Here is a 12,183-nt window from a genome sequence, read left to right as displayed (position 1 = left end):
AAAGACCTGAGGACTTTGAAAAACCCAGCTCAGTCTTCCCATTGACCTAACTCCACGTAGGACCATCCTTTGCTTTTCTCAGGCTTGGGAAGCTGGAAATGGCAAACGCGATACAATTTAGTTTTTGTTGCTTGCAGTGTTTGTGAGCAGCTCTCAGAGAAGTGACTGTGGTGCCTTTCTTATCAAACAAGTGCCCAGGCAGCAGGTGTGACTGCACCGTTAGCGAGTGCTGAAGAACTGGGCACAGCCCAGCTCCGTGCTGGTGCGATGGGAGATGCCCCAAACCCTTAATTGGCCCTAAATGGACACCTGGCTCCATGCTCACTCTGTGACTACCATCACCCTCCAGAGGGAAAAATCTCTTTATAATTGGGCGACATTATCTGTCACACAGCTCCAGGATCTGGAGACAGGAGCTTCTATAATTTTAAGGTAATTATAAGCCAGATGTGTCAGTCAGTCTCCTCTTTTCCTCCCCCACTTTCCCCTCATCCAGATTTGCTTTTTTTTCCTTTTAATTAAAACCTGTGATCCTGCTTAATATTAGAGAGCATGACTGGGTGCATAAATAAATATGCTAAATGCATGGCAAATACCCCAAAGGGAAACCTCGCAGGGACACTGCTAGGCAGAACGAGCAGTTTGGATTATAATGGAATATCCATGTGAATTTTTATTTTTTTAATTAAAAAAATAAGAATATGGCATTAAGGAACAAAACATTAAATTGTCAGTGTTTAGAAACATTGCCATGAATATAAACTTGGAGGGCTGACCTGGAGGAAGCATTGTCAAGCACCGCCGTGACCTGGATTCGGTGCCTCCTGGGACAGTGAACGGCTGGGTCCAGCACCTGATGGAGAAGCTGGAGTTGGGCTCGGCTCCACTTTTGGTGGCGAGGGGAAGGCTTCGAGCTCGCAGGGCAGGTGGTGATGCTGGTAGTAGTGGTAGGAGGGAAGGATGGGCGCTCTGGAAGGGCAAAAGTGCGCCGCTTTCAGCTGAAATCAATTCCTTACCTTTCGTTGGCACCAAAGCAAGGGCTGAGGGGTGATCCCGAAATGCTTTACGGGCTTGTGAATAGCACCAGGGGATTTCTGCTGGATAAAATAAATCCAGCCCTGGGGGGTTATTGCAGCTGATAACTCTATTACAGTTTACTTTTTCCTGGTTGTTTTGCCGTGTCTTTTAATTTGACCCATATGTGTGGAAACAGGCTGCTTAAGTAGATGCAACTGCCAGAGGAAAAATTGAAGCTACGGGCATCTTCAAGACAGCAAATTACTTGTTTATCATCTTTGCATTCTCCCTGTTGGTTCCCTTGTAGAGCCAGGGATGTTAAAAGGCTTTGGTAGCTGTGAAATGCTTCAATTTCCTTCCCCGCTCCCGCATCTCCTTTTGCTGTTATCATCATTAGCATTTAAAAAACAGACACAGCCAGAGCGTTTACAACCTTGAAATCAATAATAGGAAAAAAAAATAAAAATAAAATTACATTTCAAGGCTGGAAACAAATGGCTTGTTCTTGTCCTCCTGAGGCTGCTGTAGGGAAAATCCGTGCCTGGCCAGCTCTGGAGGGACACAGAGGGGCAGCTGGCAGCGCCCGGACAGTCACCGGGTTGGAAGTCTCCCCTTGGCTGGGGACAGGGACTTTCTTCAGGTCCTGAATTTTGCTTTATCAGTGGAGGTCTGATCTGTGCATGTGATTTTCAGACCCCACAGCCTGTAAAGATGAGGTGTTATTTTAAACAGAAACCGTGGTAGGCAATTTGCACCAGTGGCACGGATAACGCCGGGCTCCAGCCCTGATCTGGCTGCGTGGGGATGAGTCCGCGTGGGTCCTGCAGGCAGCTCGTGGCAGGGCTGAAATCGGGGCTGCAAGGGGGTGCAGGAGGCAGCCTGTGCTCCGGCGTGGGAGGGGAACGGCTCCTCTCGTCCTCCTCCCTCGCCTCTCACAGACAAAGAAGAGCAGAGGCTTTAAGATGTGCTTAATTCAATGAAAGGAGAAGTGACCAAGGACCTTTCCATGACCTCCGATCTGCTTTGTCTACTTGTTCCCCTTCTTGCCTGATGAAAGTACTGCAGTTATTCCGAACCCATTGCCTTCCAGGTAAGAGAGGCATCAATCAGGATGATGAAAGGAGAGGAGCAGCTGTTTCTGTTTCAGGACAATATATTAGAAGATGATGAATAATAGGAAGGATGTCTGCAGTGATCTGCGCTCCCCCTGCCAAAGCAAAGTTCAAGGCTCCGTGATTAAAGGTTGTTCTTCCCTATTTGACAGTCAGGCCCAGGTTATGCCAACACATTGGGGAAATTTGTTTGGGATTATGCAGCTACCCCTGTGAGACCACTTCTTGTTAAAGTGACCAGGCCTGAGGTCAGCTTATTTCATTCAATTAAAATGGGCAATTTTAATTGCCCATTAAATTAAATGGACAATTTAATGGTGTACTTACCTGCACTCGCTTCACAATATTACCCAAATGCTCTCGGACTGCCCAGGTATGGGACTTCAGGGTGCTGAGAGAGAAGCTCACCGTGAGGACTGGGCCACTAGAACTGCTGCTGGGCGTGCTGCATCTCTTCAGCTGTTTGAGCAGCGTGCTCTCCTTTCCTTGCTGTCTTTTTGTGTATGTGACACGGAGAACAGGACAAAATAAGCCCAATTAAAGTGCACTGCTGTAGTTGCACTCGTAGTTTTGCTCAGCGTGCTTAAAAGATCAGAAGTGCCAGTGGAATTTCTACTTTCAGTCTGCATGAAATGTCTTTTTTTTTGTCTTCTTTTTTTTCCTCCCTCTCTCTCCCATCTTAGTGTGTGAAAATCTCCTAGGAAACATAGCCCTAATGGTCTGCCTCCTCCCCGCACTACAGTTCCTGCAAATGAAGCAGAAAGCTGTGCTCTAAATATACTGTCTGGTTCTCCTAATTAAACGGCTGTGGGCAGAGGATGCTTGTAGTGTTGATGGAGGTACAGCATGGGAGCGATGGCTTTGTTTGGCAGCTTCTTGCTGCAGGTCTGGGTTCTCGAGCATCTGCGTTTTGTTATCGTGCTTTGGATGTCCCCGCTGTCCCAGGACCTGCTGGGCTGGAGACCCAGGCATGAAGGCACACAAAAGCACAGCAAAGCAGACACAGAGCTCTGGGGCCCAGGGGAGCAGCCCTTCCTGGCATGAACGGGGGATTCAGCTTTGGCCTGACATCCACCGTGGGTTTGGGAGCTGTGACTCCCCACTGGGGGGTCCTTCCTCCAGCTGGTCCCATCTGCCCGAGGCTGGGGGCTGCTGGCACCATTGCCACGTCTCATTTAGAAGCGGGCAGCAGCTAACGAGGGCTTGCACAAGCGTGGGGAGTCCTTCCCTTTGCTAGCACGCAGCCAGCACCTCCTTGTCCTTTGGCTAGGACAAGAGCAGCTAATCCTGGACTGCTCCCTGCTCTCGGTCCCCCTGGCAGGCAGAGCAGCAGGACGAGAGCCTCAGGCAGGCAGTTAATGCTGCTTAATCCTCTCCCAATATGAGGTGTGCGAGGAGAAGGTGACAAAGTACAGCGGCTGCACAGAACGTACCGCCTGCCTGCGAGACGGCTGGGGTCACGGCGGGCAGCCGAGGGCTGGTACCAGCAGCAGCCTCAGGACCCGGCAGGCAAGGCTGCCTTGTCCCCCTGTGTCCTGCATTCAGGGTCACATCCTGCAGCGATCACAGCTCCACCAAGGTGCTCAGGAAGCTGCCTGGTGGACCGTGGCTCGGTGCTGGTGTGTGCTGCGGGCTGGGCAGGCGCTGCGGGGCACATTCTGCACGGAGCAGCAGCTGCAGCACAGGGTGCTGAGCCCTGCGGTCCCGCTGTTCTAGCCATAGTGGATCTGAAGACCTCATGGATACCATTTGCTGGTATCTGGGATGCTGAGGGGGCAGTCGTTGCTGTGAGAATTTAGGGTTGTGACCATAATGGTGGCATTGTAGCTGGGTATGTTTGTGACCTGACTCGGGTGTGCACCCCAGTGTTCAGGCCATTACCCAAATCAATGGGGGACCAGGCTTCAGGTCCCAGGGATCCATGGTAAACACTTGAATACTCTTCTGCATCTCTCTATTTTTATTTAATAATAAAAAAAAAAAAACAACCTCAATTTCAACCTCTGATTCCTTTTCAGCTATTGTGAAGAACAGGCAGAAATTGATATTTTCAGTCTACAAAGTAGGAAATTTGTCCATCTATTTCTGAAGATCTTTTTGTAGTGCAGGACTCCTCCGGAGAGGCAGCAGTTGTAGAACGGTTTGTGGCTTTGATGGTAAAGCCAACAACCCAGAGCCCTTATAAAAACAACTTACTGGGCAATCACTGTAAAGTGAGACAAGGTACTCGAGCAACGCGGATTAGAAATGATTGTGCCCCCTCCTCAGAAAGTGATTCTAGGAAGCCCGTGACCTGGTGTCCCTAAGTGCCTGATAGTGGCACGCTGAGCTAAAAGCCCTGTAAGCAGCAGAACTCGTATTTTTCAGGCAGATCCCAGATTCAAGGGAATATTTCAGCTGAAGGTTGGATTAGTCTGCAGCAGTCTGGTCTGCGTGCCTCTGAAGAACACCATTTAGCATTACCAGGCAATCTCTTTGTCGCTGACTCTTTCCTGCATGTACAGTGCTAATTGCCAAGGCATCTCCTAAAAGCTATTTTCATATGCATTTGCACAACAGATTTGAAAGGCCATGAGGATGTACTTAGCGCTGCTGTAAATGGGAAATGTTGCCCCATGTTTCACAATAATGACATTCTGGAACCTGCCAAATGCGTAGTTTTATCACTTATAATTCAAATGATCTGCGGACCAGTATTCTTGGCTGTAATGGATTATCACTTCATCATGCAAGCAGATCACAGCCTGTAGTGAGAGCCTGCTGGTGGGGAAACCGCAGACTGAAATCGATGGATTTCTTCATTGGCCTCTGCGTTATCTCCCTGTCTCACTGAGCTGCTGTTGTCTAGAGAATGCACCAAATTAACATGCAGGTCAAGCATCAAGGGGCGATCTTTCTTTAAGGCTTCTGTCTGGGCACGAGAATATGGATATTGCTGTAGCAGCAACCAAAGTTGTGTCTGTTCTGTTCCCTCTTCAGGGGGGCTCACACGCCGGAGCTTTCCCCATCACCTGCAGACGTGTGTGAATGTGGGGAATCAAAGGATGGGATGAAGGTGGGAAGGACAGATGTTTCGTTTCTCATACTTCGGTTGCCCGAGGTTTTACAGGGTTTTGTTTGACAAAACAAAACCGAGAGGTAGCGTGCTCTGATCACGGTCCTGGTGTTTCCAAATCAGACAGGGATTTGTGTGCATGGTTCTGCCCAGGGCCTTCCAAAGCCCTGCATTTGCTTACTTTTAGTAGATAGTCTTAACCTGGCTATATCTAAGGACCTTTTGCCTTGCTGTCGAGCACCAAAGAGAGCTCTCTGTTGATTGTGGCAGGAGTTTGGGGCTGGCACAATCTAGGCCCATAACCCAGAGAACTGTTGGCTTTCCTTGCGTATCATTCATCTCAATTCATCAGGTCCCACCCCGAGGCTTAGCAAAGCATCTCGCCTGTCTCGCAGATGGGAGAGCAAGCACAGCCTCAGGGAGGGGGGTGGATTTACAGCTAACTGTTGGATTCAGGTGAAATGTGAAAATCGCTGCTAAGCCCCTTGTGTTGAGCCAAACAAGGCAGGGGGACTTGAACCTGCCCTGATGCTTTGTGGGTCCAGGGTCCCTTGGACTGGGAGATTCGATGGTGAGACTTAAAAACAGTTAAATGAAATTCGAAGTCCTAAAGGTAATTGGGAAAGCTTTATTCTAGAAATAAACTGAGATACAGAGAGAAAGGTACTGCTCCCTGATGTGACCTGCGCCTACTGCCTGAGCGAGGGATTAGCCAGACATTTTTTTCTCTCTCTAGTGATTTGTGTGTAACAAAATGCCCAGCTCCTCACTGCGGCCAGCCTGGGGTCTCTGCCTCACCTGACCCCACACCTGGCTAAGAGCCTCGTGGGGAACCTGGCCTCAGGCACCCCTTTGGGTGCCTCGGCTGCCCCGGACAGAGAGCGGTGCAGCAGTTTGGGAGGGGATTTATAATGCTGGGTGACTTCTGTGGCAATAACCAGTAACTGGATTACGTCTTGGTCTTGCAAGTGTGTATTTCTGTGTAAGTGTGGGAGCAGGCACTCTGCGAGCACCGAGCAGCCTTTTGCTCTGCTCAGGGGTAATTCTCATGCCGCTGAACAATGCGCTGCAGGGAGCCACCAGGGCTCTTCTCATCCGCCCCACTTGAAAGACCTCGCTCAGGGTGCAAGGGAGGGAGGTATTGCTTGGGAAGTTACAAAGGTCCCCAGAGCCCTGGGCAACCCCATTCAGCTAATATCTCGACTTCTGACAACCAATATCCACTGTCCTGCCCCAAAACTAATTAATTTTATACATGAGTGAATTTAACACCATCATTTAGCTCTGTCTGCCAGAGGAGACTTTGAAGTACAAACTGATTATGCGGGGAACAAGCTGGGAGCTGGTTAATAAGTTCCAACAAAGTGTATACTTCTGGGAGGCCGTGTTAGATTAAACGTAGGATTTTATTGTTGTTTTGTCTTGGACTTCAGCTTAAAGACAAGGTGGTGGCAGTGTTTGTCACCGCAGAGAGAAACCCAGTGACAGCACTGGGAAATGTTTAAAAGCTACAAAAGTGTTAATGATCAGAACCCAACTCTGCCTCCTCTGAAAATCTCATTCCTCACCTCATTTGTTTAGCTTTGCTTCACTTCAGGCAGACTGGTTGTTAATGGGGGAAAACAAAGTGAATGAGCTCCACAATCCTGCTTGTTGTGAATAGCGTTTCTTGGATGTTCTTAAATCCTGACACCCATCTCTACCGCTGCTAAAGGCCTTCCCTCCGGATGACACCTCAGTAGCTGTTTTCTTTTGTTTCAGCAGTCTCGAGTGGGTGAGGAAGTATTTAATTGGATTTAAATGGCACTCCATTACCCACTAGTCACTTGATAATGCTTCTGAGGGAAAACAGAGCAGGAAGCATGCACTGAACTTCAGCACAGGTTCCCCGAGAAAGGGGTTGCCAATGGGCAGCCAAGTCCCAGTGATCATAATCTCCTGGGACGACCTTGGTTTGGCCAGTGGTAATGGCAGTTACGGGATTTGAAGCTGGTTGTGGCTACGGAAAATCTGCCCTTCACCAAAAGACAAAACACAGCTGCAAAAAAAAAGGTTTGTAAAGTCAAATTAAAGACTAACCAGAGGAAAACGTCAGCAAAGGCATTAAATGAACCATTTCTGAGACTCTACTGACTTTATTCATTCCCTCATTTCTTACTTTGCTAATGGAGAAAGACATCAGAAGAAGAAAGGGAAAGATGCAGATCGTGAATTAGACTGCCTGCCTAAACCAGACCGCTGATTTTCTTGAAAGCTCTGCTCTCCCCTCCATCCTGGCATTGTCAGATATTGGATCTGTGTTTTGTGCAGAAGTGCTATTGAAGCATGCTTGCCCAATCAGTCCATATCTCTGCCTCATCCTCGTAGTAAAAGCAATGGTTAACGGCAGAAAAACACCCGCTTGAAAGCAGTCGTTACAGCAACCTTCTATCCATGGCTTGGCTGCCTTCACGGGGCAAGGGAATGAAAGTAAAGTGGATGGAAACTGATCTAGTGCCATTCAGCCGTCAGTGGGATGAGCAAAGATTTCAAGCCAAAATCTCTTTCCCAGCATAACGCAGCGCGGAAGGTGGCAGAGCAAGAAAACCCAACAGACGAGGAGCGTGACGCAGCTAACGTCTGGCAGATCAGGAAACCCTTCCTGCGCGGCTGCTGGATGTGGTTGTGCAGAGGCAGAGCGCGAGGCCGCGCAGCAGCGGGACGGGACGCCCTGTCCTTCCCAGCGCTCTGCTCCTGGCTGCAGGCTCACCGCCTGTCCCCTGCTTTCCTGCACGCCAGCGTTATCAGATGTGACTCAGAGAGGGTGCTCTGGAAAGCAGGCAGCGCTGGCGGCGTGTCGCAAGGGCCACGGTTGTCCTTTCCAGTGTGGCACTGTCCTCTAGTGGAAAAGGGCTCTTTGCTGTGCTGTCCGGGCAGCTGCAGCTCCGGGGCACTTTTTGGAAGCTGATCATGGAAATCAGGCACTTTGTGGCTCCAGGAGGCCACCGAGCAGGCACGGCGTGGTTTTGTGCGGCAGTGCCGTGGCAGCTACTTGGGAGCGCTCGGGGGCTGCTGCGGCCCCCAGAAAGGTGAGAGATGGATTATTTTTTTTTTCCTGTTGTCTCCACTAGGAGAAAACAGATGCTGAGCACGCCTCCTTCCTTCTGTACCCCACTGCCAATAATTGGATTTTAACTGGAAATTTTATTATTTTTTTTTTTTTTTCCACGCCGGGCTGCGCTCCGGCAGAGGGCGCCAGGCACCGTGCCCGGGGCCAGGGGGTGCCCCAGGAGGGCCAGGGGGTGCCCCAGGAGGGCCAGGGGGTGTCCCGGGGGTGCCCCAGGGGTGCTGGAGGCCGGGGGTTCAGGAGGTGCCGTGCTACTGGTGGGTGTCTCCGTGATGGAGCCAGGCGTGCCAGAAGCGTGCCAGAAGCGTGCCAAAAGTGTGCCAGAAGCAGGGGGGACGTGAAATTGGGCCGAAGCTGGCTGATCGCACTGCTGCCAGGCAGGGAAAAGCCTTTCCAGCTCCGGTGCTGCCCTGGAGGCACCTCTGGTTTCTGTTACAAGGGATGTGGGAATCGCCCCGTGGCCTGCTGCTCCCTGCACAGACGTGGCTGCGCCGGGTGCCGGCTGCTGGGAATCGTTTTTGCAGCCTCTGGAAGCGCCGGGATCAGGGGACGGCCTGCAGTATGATTTTCTCCCTTATTAGCACCACATCTTGCACGGACAAGGTCAGAGCCTGGTGGTGCTGCAGTTCAAGTAGCCGTGCCATTCCTTGTCATCTTTTTTTTTGTGTGTGTGTGAGGACAGTGTTTGTGCTCAGGTACGCTCCAAAACGCCTCGCCCGAGGGGCTGCGGCAGCCGGGGAGTGGGTACCGCGTCTGCACCATGGAGGAGGTCAGTGAGCCGCCAGCCTGTGGCCAGACCAGGTGTGAGCTGCTTTTTTAAGAAGCCCTACATTGCTCAAATCACTTTGCAATGCTAAAGGGGAAGGGTGGCCACTTCTTCCTCTTTTGTGGCCACAGGTAAAGCTGTGACCCAAGCAGACACTGGCGTTGTTTTCACCCCGATCCCCTGACGCTTTTGCCAGAGACATTTGCTCCCAGTCTGTGGGACAGTTATCAGACCGCGTGCCTGCCAAAGTATGTCTGATGCCACTGGAGGTCAGGGTTTCGGGATGAATAAGACTTGCCAAGCAGAGCTGCTGCCGTTTCTTTTGCACTTGTCAATCCCAGGCCAAATCCCTTGCAAATGAGACGGAGGTCTGTGCCCCGGGAATGCCTGCCATGACATTCTTTTGGTTACACATAAGCAGCGAAGCATTTTGGAACTGGTTGGGAAATTTTCACCATTTTTCAAAGAGCGATTTGGTTGAGATTGCTTTGTTTTTGCACATATGAAATGTCTGGATTTTTTGCTTGTGTCTGGCAGCGGAGTTACAGCTAGAGAATATTCATACTGTTATCTTGCTGACTTTTCTCAAGCTGTTTTTATTCCTATCATTTTCTTTCTCTGTATTGGTGCTTTTTTTTTTTTTTTTTGCCTTTTTATTTTTTTCTTCTTTTCAGAATAAGACAAGAATAATCTCTTGCATGCTTCAAACTGTGAGAAGAGTGGATTGGGTTGTTTCTGTGGCCGATTAGGCACACGATATACAGACATTGTCCTGCCTGTGCATTAGCCATGCCTACATAATGTCAGCCTGATTTTTGTCTTTTTACCTTTCTTTGAAGCTTCTGATGCAGCTCATGGCTCCAGGAGGTCTCGGCAATAAGGAACAGTAATGTAAGCAACATTTCTTTTCAGCTTAACAGCAGCATTTCTTACCCCTGCCGCATGCCTCAAGAGTGACTCCAGGCTTGGCCATGCATCTTGCAAAACTGATTTGGCATTCTTAGGAGAGCTGATGTTTTTGGCTAGTTGGAGCTTCTGATAAATGTTGTTGGCACATCTGATTTATTGTCTGACTCTGTTCCCAAGGAGACCACATATGTAGCAGTCTGAGATAAGCAGCTTATAACCCAAAGGTGGATGCCTTAAAATATCAGTGTCCCTTTCTCTGTTTCCATTGATAGTGAGCTCCTGCGTTTTCCCTGCTATCTCTATTTCACTCTATTAGCAGAGAATTAAATACTTATTGCTTTGCAGAGGAACCTCTTGGCCTTAAGATTTGGATGAAGTTATAAATTCAGTTGGATTTTCCGTTATCACTCTGAATGCAAATTTGTTGAGCATAATGCCAGTGTCTCTTATTCCATGGGTGATGACAGTTATCGTGCTGAGACCCAGAGCTGGAAGACCCCCGGCTCACCATGGAGCGTGCACGTGCATGCATTTGCAGCACTAACACCCCCAATCCCCACTCCTGCTTACTTGTGTGCTTCAGCCTCATGCTGTAGGGACCACGTTGGCTGGATGGAAGAGCACCTGTCCTGCTCTGGCCGTAGGACTTTACCAGCTGGGGAAGACATTTGATGTGTGGGGCGCAATTTGTGCTTGCGGTGATCTTAGCAGGATGCTTTTCCAGTTGTAACTTCAGCAGATTTTTAAGCTGTGTGACCTCAGCAATAGGAAAGACTGTCACCTTGGGTGTGCATCAGCACCAGGGATCACGGTACCGTTGGGTGTCTGCAGGGGCTGACAAAGGGGTATTTTGGGGCAACAGATTAGCAGCAATTTACACCAGCAAAACTATAATGGCAGGGGAGAAAAAAAAAAAAAAAATTGGCAAACATAAAACACATGCTGTTTAACATGAAAAAAATGTTTTATTTTTAAAAATGGGAAGAGGAGGGAATCAGATTATCTGTTTTACAAAGGAATTTGGAAGATATTGGGGGAGGCGGAGGTGCTCCTGTCTGGCTCACAAAAATATCCCCAAACTGTTCCTAGAGCTTTGGAAGCAAAGGATTGCTGTCTGGCACGATACTGGGATATCCAGACTGCAGGAACAAAGACGGTTGTCTCCTGGCGAGCTGGCCAAGGCAGAGGGACCTATCTGAGCTGGAGGGACCTGCAGTCTACTCCGGCACAGCAACAGACCCACCTTTGGAGTGGCCCAGATGTGCTCCCTTGCTGAGGTTGGCAAGCCATCACTTGCTGCCAGCCTCCCCTCCTTTCTGGCGAGGGGAAGGGTGAGTCTTGTCAGCTCCGCGCATACACCTTTTTCCCCTGAGCGCATTCCAGCTGGTTCAGCACCTGGGGTCAGTTTGCAAAGGTGTGCACAGGCCTTGCAGGCTTCTGATAGATAGATGCACCAGGCTGAGCCTGTACTTTACACTTTCCCTCCCACTGCCTTTTTACACCCTTTTGGAGGCCGCATCTTGCAAACAGCAACCTCCCTTGTGGGAGCAAAAGAGACAAGGGTGTACTCGGTGTCAGCCTGGGTCAGCAAAATGAAGATCACAGTTTCCTCATTTTTATTTTTATTTTTTTTTCTCTAAGCACCGCATCAGCAGTGTGTATGAGGGTAGCAACCAAATAAAACAGTCATTTTTGCCTAAATACCTCCCTTTCCACCAGCCCCTTTGCAGTGACCGCTGACCTGACAACTCAGCGAACAGGGAAAGTAAAGCTTAAGAAACAAGTCCCTGGCTCCGTGCTGTGGCACCAGAGCCTGTGTTGGTGCTGAGTGTCTGCTCTTCAAAGTGCACATCTTCCAGCCAAGAAATACTTGGTTCGTGTCTCTTGTCCCTAGGCCATTTGCAATCCAAAGCTGGTTTCAGGGAGTAAATCAGGCCAGCGTGAAATTCTGTGGGGGAGAGGTGAGGGAAACGACAAAGAGGGAACGAGTTCTTTTTCTAGCAGAGAAATGTTCAGACCATAATTAACGTGTCTTCTCCATGCATGTATGTGCTTGCACACACCCAAACATAGCTGTCTTTGATCTCCGCAGGGAGGCTCAGGAGAATAGAGACTGTAAGATCAGACTTATTAGGGACGGAGCATGGGGATAACTGCCCTGCTTTCCCTTGGGCTTTGGAAAATGTCAGGCGTGGATTCACCTGGTAGCTCTTACTAG

General features: G+C 49.6%; 1 protein-coding gene across 1 annotated transcript in view; it reads left to right on the top strand.

The window, feature by feature from the left end:
- RHEX (regulator of hemoglobinization and erythroid cell expansion) overlaps positions 1–12,183 on the top strand; it is a 39,594-nt gene that overhangs the window by 22,869 nt on the left and 4,542 nt on the right. The window contains exons 7-8 of the mRNA XM_083812769.1: positions 9,896–9,947; positions 11,055–11,296. The gene's annotated coding sequence lies outside the window, so the exon portion shown is untranslated. The remainder of the gene's footprint in view (positions 1–9,895; positions 9,948–11,054; positions 11,297–12,183) is intronic.

Source organism: Anser anser, assembly GCF_964211835.1.
Source record: "Anser anser genome assembly, chromosome: 27".
In the NCBI taxonomy this organism is placed as follows: domain Eukaryota; kingdom Metazoa; phylum Chordata; class Aves; order Anseriformes; family Anatidae; genus Anser; species Anser anser.
This window is presented reverse-complemented; position numbering and strand designations above follow the sequence as displayed.